Source organism: Oncorhynchus kisutch, linkage group LG10 (assembly GCF_002021735.2).
Source record: "Oncorhynchus kisutch isolate 150728-3 linkage group LG10, Okis_V2, whole genome shotgun sequence".
Classification (NCBI taxonomy): domain Eukaryota; kingdom Metazoa; phylum Chordata; class Actinopteri; order Salmoniformes; family Salmonidae; genus Oncorhynchus; species Oncorhynchus kisutch.
The window spans coordinates 63863551-63877907 of NC_034183.2; the positions used below are offsets into that span (position 1 = coordinate 63863551).

The 14357-nt window shown below is 44.2% G+C and overlaps 1 protein-coding gene across 3 annotated transcripts in view; it reads right to left on the reverse strand.

The window, feature by feature from the left end:
* Positions 1–14357, reverse strand: part of LOC116352815 (RNA binding protein fox-1 homolog 3-like) — a 410981-nt gene that overhangs the window by 374992 nt on the left and 21632 nt on the right. The gene's annotated exons all lie outside the window — the stretch shown is intronic.

Sequence of the window (14357 nt, forward strand, 5' to 3'; positions counted from 1 at the left end):
GGTTGCACTGTTTGTTTGTGGGTGATTGTCTATGCTAGTGGCTTATGTCAGCACAGGTCTCATTTGTAGCTTCACGGTCGTTATTGATTTATTGTTTTTGTATGTAGTGTTCAGTATTTTCTTTAATTAAATATTCACTATGAACACATACCACGCCGCATTTTGGTCCTCTGATCCTTCTCACCTCTCCTCTTCAGATGAAGAGGAGGAAGATCGTGACATTCTGAAGTTTGTGATTTCCACTTTGAATTTCCAGGCTAAATTTTCCCATACCAAAAATGTATGAAACCCTACAAAAACCTCAAATAATTACAATCAACATAATAATTAAAATGTCCAGTTGCTGCAGGATTATTTTCTTGCTGTAGCAAACTGGCTCAAATTAAGATCCTAGATCTGTATTGTGGGGACTAATTGTGCGTCATACAGAGCCCTTGATGGAGTGAATGTTTATTCTATAGATGGATCCTCGTATTAGCCAAAGATTGCATACGTGCCTACGTGCTTTGACACCTGCACCTCTGACTGACTGTCTGCCTGCCTCGGTCCAGGAACACTGACTGACTGTCTGCCTGCCTCGGTCCAGGAGCACTGACTGACTGCCTCAGTCCAGGAACACTGACTGACTGCCTGCCTGCCTCGGTCCAGGAGCACTGACTGACTGACTGACTGCCTCGGTCCAGGAACACTGACTGACTGACTGCCTCGGTCCAGGAGCACTGACTGACTGCCTGCCTCGGTCTAGGAGTACTGACTGTCTGCCTGCCTCGGTCTAGGAGCACTGACTGACTGCCTGCCTCGGTCCAGGAACACTGACTGTCTGCCTGCCTCGGTCCAGGAACACTGACTGTCTGCCTGCCTCGGTCCAGGAGCACTGACTGACACTGCCTCAGTCCAGGAACACTGACTGACTTCTACCCTCAAGCCATAAGATTCTTGTATATAGTCTCGCTATTGTTATTTTACTGCTGCTCTTTAACTACTTTTATTTGTTATTCTTATCAGTATTTTTTAAAACTGCATTGTTGGTTAGATCCTGTAAGTAAACGTTTCACTGTAAGGTCTACTACACCTGCTGTATTCTGCGCATGTGGCTAATAAAATTTGATTTGATTGCCTCGGTCCAGGAACAGTGACTGACTGACTGATTGCCTCGGTCCAGGAACAGTGACTGACTGACTGACTGCCTCAGTCCAGGAACACTGACTGACTGACTGCCTCGGTCCAGGAACACTGACTGACTAACTGACTGGGGATAATGTATCCCACCTCGACAGCCAATATTTCATAAACCTGAGAGCAAATCCCATGATTTATAACTTTCACTTATTACCCAAGACACTTGAAATGATTGATTTATCCTCCCCAGTTGAAGCTATGTATATATATCAGCATTGAATAAACGGAAGGAAAAAAAAGACAATTACCTGACTAGGTGCCATGGGGGGGATCTTTCCTTTAATGAGCCAGGCAACCTTCATGTGACAGTCGCATGCCCTCTGTGTCTCCATCATGCACTGTGACTCCGCCGTCATTATCAGTCAGACGGACGGACGGATGGATGCCCTATCTATGCAAATTCACTCCTCTCCGTTTAGTTATACAGGTTCCAAAGAATATCAATATCAACGAGTGGCTAAATAATATGGTATTTCAGATTCAATAAGTAGTCAAGTCAATACAATACATTGTGAGTATTCAGTTGAAGTCAGAAGATTACATACACTTAGGTTGGAGTCATTAAAACTAGTTTTTCAACCACTCCACAAATTTCTTGTTAACAAACTATAACTTTGGCAAGTCGGTTAGGACATCTACTTTGTGCATGACACAAGTCATTTTTCCCAAAATTGCTTACAGACAGATTATTTCACTTATAATTCACTGTACCACAATTCCAGTGGGAAATGTACATACACTAAGTTGACTGTGCCTTCAAAGAGCTTGAAAAATTCCCAAAAATGGTGTCATGGCTTTACGAGCTTCTGATAGGCTAATTGACATCATTTGAGTCAATTGGAGGTGCACCTGTGGATGTATTTGCTTGACATCATGGGAAAATCTAAAGAAATCAACCAAGACCTCAGAAACTAAATTGTAGACCTCCACAAGTCTGGTTCATCCTTGGGAGCAATTTCCAAACGCCTGAAGGTACCACGTTCATCTGTACAAACAATAGTACGCAAATATAAACACCATGGGACCACGCAGCCGTCATACCGCTCAGGAAGGAGACGCATTCTGTCTCCTAGAGATGAACGTACTTTGGTGCGAAAAGTGCAAATCAATCCCAGAACAACAGCAAAGAACCATGTGAAGATGCTGTAGGAAACAGGTACAAAAGTATCTATTTCCACACTAAAATGAGTCCTATATTGACATAACCTGAAAGGCGACCTCAATCCTATAAATCCCTGACCTCAATCCTATAGAAAATTTGTGGGCAGAACTAAAAAAGTGTGTGCAAGAAAGGAGGCCTACAAACCTGACTCAGTTACACCAGCTCTGTCAGGTGGAATGGGCCAAAATTCACCCAACTTATTGTGGGAAGCTGGTGGAAGGCTACCCGAAACCTTTGACCCAAGTTAAAGGCAATGCTACCAAATACTAATTGAGTGTATGTAAACTTCTGACCCACTGGGAATGTGATGAAAGAAATAAAAGCTGAAATAAAACATTCTCTACTATTATTCTGACATTTCACATTCTTAAATAAAGTGGTGATCCTAACTGAGACAGGGAATTCTTACTTGGATTAAATGTCAGGAATTGTGAAAAACTGAGTTTTAATGTATTTGGCTAAGGTGTATGTAAACTTCCGACTTCAACTGTGTCTGTCTGCTTTGCCCCAAAGTTGTGCATGTTAGATGAAATATAATACAAGTACTCCACTGAGAACAAACTAATGCCATTACATTGAGAAAAACCCATGTGAAATTGTCACTATTGTCATCTTCAGTACGTCTATGATTGTCTCGATACAAAGACACATTTAATGTTCCTTTTCCAAAACAACTATGTTAACAGGCTCTTAGAGCAGGAGAAGAAACAGATACCCCGACATGTCTACCACCACCACTGTCATCAGTTGAAATGTCATGGCCCTGCCATAATTAAACCTTGCCCACATTCTCCACCGAGAGTAAATAGGATTTTTAAATCATCCTGCGAAACATGTATTTGGCTTCTTGACATCTGATCCAGCATCTCTTGACACCCACTAACCATCCCCGGTACAGCCCAATTTGTCACTGGCTGGGTGTAGGCTGGGGCCCCCTACCCTCATCAGAACCCATCATTACACCACAAGCTGTCAAATTAAAACTTTTAAATTGTGTGAACGCTTCCTTCGGAACTTTCCCTTTTTCCCAGCAACATATTGCAGAGATAATTGAGGATATTAGCAGCCAGACTGTTACCGCAAGATGAAAGGCGAGGGGGGAGCGGTGACAGCTCCTCTCGCTGGCGGCGGTAACGAGGGACTGTCAAAAGTCTCTCTGTGTTTATCTCGGATCATCTAGGGGGATTTAAAACCCTTACCTTCACAATTCCATTCTTTACGGCGCGTCCTTTATCCACAGTGATTTACGGAGGCTCAAGCCCTACGTCGTGTGATGAATGAGCGCTCTTCACAAGGTGTCAGGGCCAGGCAGCGGTGGGCGGCAGTGGCTCTCCCCCTCTCTCTCTCCCTCCATTTTTCTCCCACTCTGTCTTTCTCTCCCTCTCTTGCCCCTCATTCCTCACCAAATTGAGGGCTGATGAGCTGCAGACTCTGAGCTCCTTTGGGGTGGTTTGTGGTCGGTTACTTTGCTAACACTTTAAGCCATTAACATTAATAGTGGGTGATTGATTTGATAGATAAGGAATCTTTCATAGTCTGAATAGCAAAACATGGCATAGTCTGAAAGGTTTTTTCCAAACATAAATGTATTAGAATGTCATGGTAAGACTGATTGTTATAGCTATTTCTGTCTGACTACACAGACTTCACAGACACAGTATTTTGGAAAACACAACACATTTCAGAATTGTTCTGCTGACATCACTGCCTTCCCGTCGAGTGTCCATCATTCTACACCATCAACAGAGAGACATATGACACTCTCTCTGCCGATCCATCTCACCCTCACTGTATTGTCTTGTAGAGTGTCTACGTCACATGTTGGGGCATTAGCTGTGCAGACATAAGTGGATGAGGTCACCATTGACACCGTGCCACCATTAAATCAATGGCCTCTGGAGCTGTGGGAACATGCCTGGGTTGCTGTGGCTTCCAGCAGCATGCATGGAGCAGCTGGAGATGAGCATTTTATCAGAGATGCTAAAGACCGCATTAGACGGGCGTGGCACCAGATCGGCTTTTACAGTGGTCTGCCGGGGCTCACCTACACACCTGCTGCTGAGAGACATGAGCCAAGACTTTTACAGTGGTCTGCCGGGGCTCACCTACACACCTGCTGCTGAGAGACATGAGCCAAGACTTTTACAGTGGTCTGCCGGGGCGCACCTACACACCTGCTGCTGAGAGACATGAGCCAAGACTTTTACAGTGGTCTGCCGGGGCTCACCTACACACTTCTGCTGAGAGACATGAGCCAAGACTTTTACAGTGGTCTGCCGGGGCTAACCTACACACCTGCTGCTGAGAGACATGAGCCAAGACTTTTACAGTGGTCTGCCGGGGCTCACCTACACACCTGCTGCTGAGAGACACGAGCCAAGACTTTTACAGTGGTCTGCCGGGGCTCACCTACACACTTCTGCTGAGAGACATGAGCCAAGACTTTTACAGTGGTCTGCCGGGGATAACCTACACACCTGCTGCTGAGAGACATGAGCCAAGACTTTTACAGTGGTCTGCCTGGGCTCACCTACACACCTGCTGCTGAGAGACATGAGCCAAGACTTTTACAGTGGTCTGCCGGGGCTCACCTACACACCTGCTGCTGAGAGACATGAGCCAAGACTTTTACAGTGGTCTGCCGGGGCGCACCTACACACCTGCTGCTGAGAGACATGAGCCAAGACTTCTACAGTGGTCTGCCGGGGCGCACTTACACACCTGCTGCTGAGAGACATGAGCCAATGCTGGCCATATGCCACTCCTCTTCAATTTCAACAAAATACACACTATCAAACCCCAGTGTCATATTTTCACCTAAAATGTCTCCCCTTGAAATTGTGTGCCGAGCCAAACTAGCCGACAGAAGGGATGAAAAGATAGTCTATAATATGGAAGATACAGTCCCTACTCTACAATGAATACATTCAGCAGAACATTGCAATTTTACTCAGGATAAGTATCCACGGAATCAGTGTGACAGAAAAGGGACTTTCGGAATAAGTCCATTGAAAACAAGCTAAGGAAATGCACAGACAGACAAACTAATTCTCCCTCTAGGAGGCTGTGGTGGTTGGTTGGCAGTAAGTCTTTATTTAAATAAGTCCTTGCTTTAAATGCACGCCGTTCTTGTCTCTGTACAATAATCATGCCTTCAGTGCTCCAGAGTTTTGCAGTGCATTAAGATAAAAGTGCTAAAACAGTGTTTGTTCTGCCACCCCAAATGGAGGCTGCTAAGTGGAGTAGCATGCTGTTTCAGGAGAAGGGGGATGACGCTAGCCAGAGTGTTTCTCTGAGTGGCAACACTTCACACTGCAGGGCTTTGCACCGTCACCACACCATCCATTTGTCATGTAGCCTATATACAGTACATATATTATTTATAGAGGACCAAATGTTTGGTGTTTTTTCATTTGAGGAATTTGCTTATTATTTTCTTATTTATTTTATTTAACTAGGCAAGTCAGTTAAGAACAAATTCTTATTTACAATTACAGCCTACCACGGCCTAACCCTAACCCGGACGATACTGGGCCAATTGTCCACCTACCTATGGGACCCCCAATATCGGCCAGTTGTGATACAGCCTGGAATCGAACCAGGGTCTGTAGTGATGCCTCTAGCGCTGAGATGCAGTAACTTAGACCGCAGCACCACTCGGGAGCCCGATAATGCTATTTGTGATTCAGCAAAGCTATTACGCAGACTAGTTACTGATTTTTGTGAGCATTTAAACAAAAATAGATGACTTTAAATCAAAGGACCAAGCATGCTAGGTTATATAGCGTTACTAAGAACTAAAACCTTTAGGAGTAAGGACTCCCAATATGGACGAGTCGATACACTTCCAATGCAGTTGTATCATGAAAAATAAAGGCCACATACAGCATGCCGCAGGAGGCTGAGAGAGGAGGCTGTTTCTCTAATCCACTAAGTCACACTCTGAACTGGAGAGAATGCTGAGAATACTGCAGGCTTTGCTCCCTAATTCACCTTCCATAGTCCCCTCCATAGTCCCCTCTAGTCACTTATGAGCTGGAAGTGGATTAAGACCCAACCAATGAAACATGGCAGAAAGTTGCATTTTCACCAACTAAACGTTCAATTCACTTTCAATAAAAGGTCATCACTTTGAAAGCTTGTTCAATGAGAGATACATCCTCACTTAACATACATTACATGACCATAACTATGTAGACACCTGCTCGTCAAACATTTCCTTCCAAAATCATGGGAATTAATATGGAGTTGGTCCCCCCCCCTTTGCTGCTATAACAGCCTCCACTCTTTCCACTAGACGTTGGAACATTGCTGCGGGGATGTGCTTCCATTCAGCCAAAAGACCATTAGTGAGGTCGAGCACTGATGTTGGGAGATTAGGCCTGCCTCACAGTCGGGGTTACAATTCATCCCAAAGGTGTTCAATGGAGTTGAGGTCAGGGCTCTGTGCAGGCCAGGCAAGTTCTTCCACACCGATCTCGACAAACCATTTCTGTATGAACTTTGCTTTGTACACGGAGGTATTCCAAAAACTGTTGCCACAAAGCTGGAAGCACAGAAATATCTAGAATGTCATTGTATGCTGTAGTGTTAAGATTTCCATTCACTGGAACTAAGGGGCCTAGCCCGAATGAAGAAAAATAGCCCCAGACATTTATTGCTCCTTCTCCAAACTTTACAGTTGGCACTATGCCAAAGCCAGATTATACTGTCAGACTGCTAGATGATTGTACATGGTGATTTTAGACTTGAGCGCGGCTGCTAGGCCATGGAAACCCATTTCATGAAGCTCCCGACGAACAGTTATTGTGCTGACGTTGCTTCCAGAGGCAGTTTGGAACACATTAGTGCGTGTTGCAGACGATTTTTAAGCGCTGTGCGCTTCAGCACTCGGCGGTTCCATTCTGTGAGCTTGTGTGGCCTACCTCTTCTCATCTGAGCCGTTGTTGCTCCTAGACGTTTCCACTTCACAATAACAGCACTTGTAGTTGACCGGGGCAGCTCTAACTGGGTAGAAAGTTGATGAACTTGTCTTGTTCGAAAAGTTGCATCCTATGACAGTGCCACGTTGAAAGTCACTGTGCTCTTCAGTAAGGCCATTCTACTGCCAATGTTTGTCTGCGGAGATTGCATGGCTGTGTGCTTGATTTGTGGCTGAAATAGCCGAAACCACTAATTTGAAGGCGTGTACACATACTTTTATATACATTATCTGGATCATCAGCATTTGTGGGTTCAAAATGGCCAGAAACAAAGATTTTCTTCTGAAACTCGTCAGTCTATTCTTGTTCTGAGAAATGAAGTCTATTCCATGTGCAAAATTGCCAAGAAACTGAAGATATGGCACAACGTTGTGTACGACTCCCTTCACAGAACAGCGCAAACTGTCTCTAACCAGAATAGAAAGAGGAGTGGAAGGCCCCGGTGCACAACTGAGCAAGAGGAAAAGTACATTCGAGTGTCTAGTTTGAGAAACAGACACCTCACAAGTCCTCAACTGACTGCTTAATTAAATAGTACCCACAAAACACCAGTCTCAACGTCAACAGTGAAGAGGCGACTCCAGGATGCTGGCCTTCTAGGCAGAGTTGAAAAGAAAAAGCCATATCTCAGGCTGGCAAATAAAAATAAAAGATTAAGATGGGCAAAAGAACACAGACACTGGACAGAGGAACTCTGCCTAGAAGGCCAGCATCCCGGAGTCGCCTCTTCACTGTTGACATTGAGACTGGTGTCTTGCAGGTACTATTTAATGAAGCTGCCAGTTGAGGACTTGTGAGGTGTCTGTTTCTCAAACTAGACACTCAAATGTGCACCAGGGCCTCCCACTCCTCTTTCTATTCTGGTTAGGGCCAGTTTGCGCTGTCCTGTGAAGAGAGAAGTACACAGCGTAGTTCGAGATCTTCAGTTTCCTAGCAATTTCTTTCCTTGGAACAGGCTTCATTTCTCAGAACAAGAATAAACTGATGAGTTTCAAAAGAAAATTATTTGTTTCTGGCCATTTTGAGCCTGTAATCAAACCCACAAATGCTGATGCTCCAGATTCTCAACTAGTCTAAAGAAGGGCAGTTTTATTGTTTCTTTAATCAGAACAACAGTTTTCAGCTGAGCTAACATAATTGCAAAAGGCTTTTCTAATGATCAATTAGCTTTTTAAAATTATAACGTTGGATTAGCTAACACAACGTGCCATTGGAACACAGGAGTGATGGTTGCTGATAATGGGCCTCTGTACGCCTACAGTGTATGGATATTCCGTAAAAAGAATCTGCCGTTTCCAGCTACAATAGTTAATTACAACATTATCAATGTCTACAATTTATTTCTGATCAATTTGATGTTATTTTAATGGACCAAATAATTTGCTTTTCTTTCAAAAACAAGGACATTTCTAAGTGACCCCGAACTTTTCAACGGTAGTGTATATAGTGTAGCTACAGATTAAACAAATAATAAACAGATGGGGGAGTTTTGTTGTGTTGAAGGTTGCAATAGTAGTCGTTACAGAGCTCTAGCACTAGACCTGCAGTGAATGTGCAACATACGGAGATATCCTTAATGCTCTGAAGAGCCAGTTCTTTGGAAAGGTTTTAGAACTCCAGGAGGGCCCTCGGCTGCTTTCTGACAATCCCCCCAAAAATCATATAAAACTACAGGGATGAGGAAAATACATTTGTTGCGAAGTTTACGAGACTTGTGGTCGAGGGCATTGGAGCATTGCATAATGTCATAATAGGAGGAGGACGAGAGGAGGACCTTGGCCCCTACCACTCCACACAAACGCATACATGCACTCACCCCCATAATGAGAATCCACCTCACCAAATATTTCAATTCAAGGCTTACTTAGATTTACTGTAATGCCTAAGTAATCAGCCTGTTCTGACCTACCTTGTCCGCAGCCAGGATTTATAGCTCCCAATTACTGATCTCTATTACCCAGTGTGCCAAGGGGAAGGAAGTCACACTCCTGGACGGAAGGCCACCGCTCTGTCTCACAGCCTGGGTGAACAGGTGCCACCAGGAAGCAACCCCTCCCTCCATCCTCCCTCACTGTCATCCCACATTACTTCGCCAAGGACTACAGAAAACTTTTAATGCTCCCCTGAGCATCCGGATGTTCCTTGGTTTGTCTTTACTGTGTCTGGGCTTGCGCTATTGTGATAGATGAAAATGTTCCCTTTTCTTTTTTCTTTGGCAGAAAATGTTTTAGCGGAGGACGTGATATACACTACCGTTCAAAAGTTTAGGGTCACTTCGAAATTGTTTTTTTTAAAGAAAAACTAAAAAAAAAATCCATTAAAATAACATAAAATTTATCAGAAATACAGTGTAGACATTGTTAATGTTGTAAATGACTATTGCAGCTGGAAACGGCAGATTTTTTATGGAATATCAACATAGGCCTACAGAGGCCAATTATCAGCAACCATCACTCCTGTGTCCAATGGCACGTTTGTGTTAGCTAATCCAAGCTTATAATTTTAAAAGTCAAATTGATCATTAGAACAGCCTTTTGCAATTATGTTAGCGCAGCTGAAAACTGTTGTTCTGATTGATGAAGATATAAAACTGTCCTTCTTTAGACAAGTTGAGAATCTGGAGCATAAGCATTTGTGAGTTCGATTACAGGCTCAAAATGGCTAGAAACAAATACTTTTTTCTGAAACTCGTCAGTCTATTCTTATTCTGAGAAATGAAGGCTATTCCATGCAAGAAATTGCCAAGAAACTGAAGATCTCGTACAACGCTGTGTACTACTCCCTTCACAGAACAGCGCAAACTGGCTCTAACCAGAATAGAAAGAGGAGTTGGACCAAGAGGACAAGTACATTAGAGTGTCTAGTTTGAGAGACAGTCCTCAACTGGCAGCTTCATTAAATAGTACCCGCAAAACACCAGTCTCAATGTCAACAGTGAAGGAGCGACTCCGGAATGCTGGCCTTCTAGGCAGAGTTGCAGAAAAAGCCATATCTCAGACTGGACAATAAAAAGAAAAGATTAAGATGGGCAAAAGAGGCCTCCCGGGTGGCGCAGTGATCTCGGGCACTGCATCGCAGTGCTAGCTGTGCCACCATAGACTCTGGGTTCGCGCCCAGGCTCTGTCGCCGCGACCGGTGAGGTCCTCGGGGCAACTCACAATTGGCCTAGCGTCGTCTGGGTTAGGCAGTGCATGCTAACCAGGTTGCCAGGTGCACGGTGTTTCCTCCGACACATTGGTCTAGCTGGCTTCTGGGTTGGATGCGCGCTGTGTTAAGAAGCAGTACGGCTTGGTTGGGTTGGGTTGGATTGGGTTGTGTTTTGGAGGACGCATGGCTTTCGACCTTCGCCTCTCCCGAGCCTGTACGGGAGTTGTAGCGATGAGACAAGATAGTAACTACTAACAGTTGGATACCACGAAAAGGGGGATAAAAAAAAGATGGGCAAAAGAACAGACACTGGACAGAGGAACTCCGCCTAGAAGGCCAGCTTCCCAGAGTTGCCTCTTCACTGTTGACTTTAAGACTGGTGTTTTGCGGGTACTATTTAATAAAGCTGCCAGTTGACTTGTGAGGTATCTGTTTCTCAAACTAGACACTCAAATGTACTTAGCCTCTTTGTCACGCCCTGGTCTTAGTTTCTTTGTTTTCTTTATTATTTTGGTTAGGCCAGGGTGTGACATGGGTGATTTATTGTGTTTCGTCTTGTCTACGGGTTTATTAGATTTATGGGGTTGTGTTCAGTTTAGTTGTCTAGGTAAGTCTATGGTTGCCTAGAGTGGTTCTCAATCAGAGGCAGGTGTTTATCGTTGTCTCTGATTGGGAACCATATTTAGGCAGCCATATTCTTTGGGTATTTTGTGGGTGATTGTTTCCTGTGTCAGTGTTTGTGCCACACGGGACTGTTTCGGGTTTTCACGTTTCTTGTTTTGTAGTTGTGTTCATGTTGAGATTTTCTTATTAAAAGAACCATGGACACTTACCACGCCGCATATTGTTCCTCCGATCCTTCTCGCCTCTCCTCTTCAGATGAAGATGAGGAAAACCGTGACAGAATCACCCACCACAACAGGACCAAGCGGCGTGGTGACAGGCAGCGCCAGCAGGAGCAGCGCAATCAGGACTTCTGGACGTGGGAGGAAATCCTTGACGGGAGAGGACCCTGGGCAAAGCCAGGGGAGTGTCGCCGCCCCAAGGTGCAGCAGGAGACGCGGCAGCAGGAGCAGCGCAAGGAGGAATGGACATGGGAGGACGAGTTGGACGGTGATGGACCCTGGCGGTTTGAAGAGGCAGCACGGAAGCAGGGCTGGAAACCTGAGTGTCAGCCCCAAAAATGTCTTGGGGGGAGGCACACAGGAAGTATGGCGAAGCCAGGTAGGAGACCTGCACCAACTTCCTGTGCTTACCGGAGAGCGAGAGAGACCGGGCAGGCACCGTGTTATGCTGTGGAGCGCACGGTGCATAGCCCGGTGCGGTACATACCAGCTCCTCGTATCGGCCGGGCTAGAGTGGGCATCGAGCCAAGTGCCATGAAGCCGGCTCTACGCATCTGGTCTCCAGTGCGTCTCCTTGGGCCGGCGTACATGGCACCAGCCTTACGCATGGTGTCCCCGGTTTGCCTGCACAGCCCAGTGCGGGCTATTCCACCTTGCCGCACTCGCAGGGCGACCGGGAGCATTCAACCAGGTAAGGTTGGGCAGGCTCAGTGCTCAAGAGCCTCAGTGCGCCTGCATGGTTCGGTCTATCCAGTGCCACCTCCACGCACCAGCCCACCAGCGCCGGCACCACACACCAGGCCTACAGTGCGCATCGTCTGTCCAGAGCTGCTAGAGTCTCCCGTCTGTCCAGAGCTGCTAGAGTCTCCCGTCTGTCCAGAGCTGCTAGAGTGAAGAGGAGGAAAACCGTGACACTCTTGCTCAGTTTGCACTGGGGCCTCCAACTCTTCTTTCTATTCTGGTTAGAGCCAGTTTGCGCTGTTCTGTGAAGGGAGAGGTACGCAGCGTTGTATGAGATCTTCAATTTCTTGGCAATTTCTTTCCTTCATTTGTCAGAACAAGAATACACTGACGAGTTTCAGAAGAAAATTATGTGTTTCTGGCCATTTTGAGTCTGTAATCAAACCCACAAATGCTGACTCTAACCACTAGGCTACCTGCCGCCCCAAATTATCCAAATTATAAACTTGGAGTAGCTAACACAGCGTCCCATTGGAAAACAGGAGTAATGGTTGCTCATAATGAGCCTCTGTAAGCCTATGTAGATATTCCAATAAAAATATGCCGTTTCCAGCTGCAATAGTCATTTACAACATTAACTATGTCTATACTGTATTTCTGATCAATTTGATTACCCTAAACTTCTGAACGGAAGTGTATGTTTCTCTGCAACAAGTTGTAAATATTGAAAATATGTATCTGAAAATGTCTAGTGCCTTGCTACCATGCGCTATTAAACAAATCAACATATTGCATCAATAGTATCGTAATATTCATTTAGATTATTGCTAATGCTATTAAGACAGATTAAGTGAGAATCAATTACATGCTGTAAACTAAAATAAACAATCAAAGATGTATACATGTCTGAATCTACACTGAACAAAAATATAACGCAAAATACAACAATTTCAAAGATCTGAGTTACAGTTCATATAAGGAAATCAGTCAATTTGCAGTGCTTTCGGAAAGTATTCAGACTCCCCATTTTGTTTTGATACACCCCATCCCAGATCCGGGAGCGTAATCATCGACTGACACTAATTAGCATAACACAACGGACATAAATATTACTAGAAAATATTCCTATTCATGAAAATCACAAGTTAAATATATTGAGACACAGCTTAGCCTTTTGTTAATCACCCTGTCATCTCAGATTTTGAAAAATATGCTTTACTGCCAAAACAAGACAAGCATTTGTGTAAGTTTATCGATAGCCTAGCATAGCATTATGTCCAGCTAGCAGCAGGTAACTTGGTCACAGAAATCAGAAAAGCAATCAAATTAAATCGTTTACCTTTGATGAGCTTCAGACGTTTTCACTCCGGAGAATCCCAGTTAGATAGCCAATGTTTTCCAAAAATATTATTTTTGTAGGCGAAATAGCTCCGTTTGTTCTTCACGTTTGGCTGAGAAATCGCAGTCACGAAAACACAGAAAAAGATTCCAATTTAGCTCCATAATATCGACAGAAACATGGCAAACGTTGTTTATAATCAATCCTCAAGGTGTTTTACAAATATCTATTCAATAATATATCCACCGGGACAATTGGTTTTTCAGTAGGACCGATTGGAAAAATGGCTACCTCTGTATTTTACGAGAGAATCACTCTGAGAGCCATCAGTTGACCACTTACACAATGTAGCCGCTTACGGGTATTCTTCAACATAAATGCGTAAAACTATGTCACAATGTTGTAGACACCTTGAGGAATACATAGAAAAAGTAATCTGGTTGATAGCCCATTCACTGCTCAATAGGGACGCATTGGAACGCAGAGCTTTCAAAACATGAGGCACTTCCGGATTGGATTTTTCTCAGGCTTTCGCCTGCAATATCAGTTCTGTTATACTCACAGACAATATTTTTACAGTTTTGGAAACTTTAGAGTGTTTTCTATCCTAAGCTGTCATTATATGCATATTCTAGCATCTTGTCCTGACAAAATATCCCGTTTACTTTGGGTACGTTATTTTTCCAAAAATGAAAATACTGCCCCCTAGTCACAACAGGTTTTAATGTATTAAATTCGTTTTTTCCCCTCATCAATCTCCACACAATACCCTATAATAACAAATGTATTTTTACAAATGTATTAAAATAAAAAACTGAAATATTACATCTACATAAGTATTCAGACCCTTACTCAGTACTTTGTTGAAGCACCTTTGGCAGTGATTACAGCCTCGAGTCTTCTTGAGTATGACGCTACAAGCTTGGCACACCTGTATTTGGGGAGTTTCTCCCATTCCTCTCTGCAGATCCTCTCAAGCTCTCTCAGGTTGGATGGAGAGTGTGTTTCTGCACAGCGATTTT